Here is a 1,005-nt window from a genome sequence, read left to right on the forward strand (position 1 = left end):
GCTGTATTCAGAGCAGATTCACATAAACCTGCAGTAAAATAAACATATCAATAAAAGATATATATATTTGAAACAGCCTGGCCTTTCTTCTAGAGTAAGAGCGGATGTGCACTTTTTTTTTCATTTATTATGAAAAACCAACGCAAGAAGCATGGAGGGTAAAACCCCGAGTCTGAAGCCTCGGGCTGTCGTCGGGTTTGAGTGACTCGGTCTGCACCAAGTGACTGAAAAACCTGGTTATTCCTCCTGCTTCACTAGAACGAGCAGAAGCTACAAAATGCGCTTTGCTTTTCTCAGTTTGACCTGAGACCCTGAACTCAGGAAGTGTCGCTGAGGTCAGATCATCTCTAAGCCTCCTGCGCGACCGCAGGAACCACGGACTGTCGACACAGAATAATAATAATGGATTGCATTTATAGAGCGCTTTACAATGCCACTATTCATTCACTCTCACATTCACACACTGGTGGAGGCAGCTACAGGTGTAGCCACAGCTGCTCTGGGGCAGACTGACAGAAGCCAGGCTGCCATATCGCGCCATCGGCCCCTCTGGCCAACACCAGTAGGCAGAAAGGTAAAGTGTCTTGCCCAAGGACACAACGACCAGGACAGAGAGCCCGGGGATCGAACCGGCAACCTTCTGGTTACAGATGTGCTTCCCAACCCCCTGAGCCACTGTCGCCCCCCAATATACATAGACTGTATATGAAAGAGGACACTGGGCCCTCTGACCACCACCAGTAGGCGACGGGTGGGTGACGCTCATGTGACGTCACCCACTGGTTTTTGCACTTTGAAGCTTTACTGCGAGTGTTTTGGACTTGAGTGACCACATCTGGACAAAGGGTGCAGACACTGACTCCTGCTGATCAGTGCAGAGATCCCTGAATGTCACTGCTTGTTAGTACATTACAATAATAATTACATTAAAATGCTTGGACAGCACAAACAGAGTCACTCAGAGAGGCCACGCCCTTTGCAATGCAAACTTTAAGCCTTAAATAA

This window comes from Diplotaxodon limnothrissa, linkage group LG11 (genome assembly GCF_057381915.1).
Source record: "Diplotaxodon limnothrissa isolate DT_005_m linkage group LG11, D_limnothrissa_male_GT1.1, whole genome shotgun sequence".
Lineage (NCBI taxonomy): Eukaryota > Metazoa > Chordata > Actinopteri > Cichliformes > Cichlidae > Diplotaxodon > Diplotaxodon limnothrissa.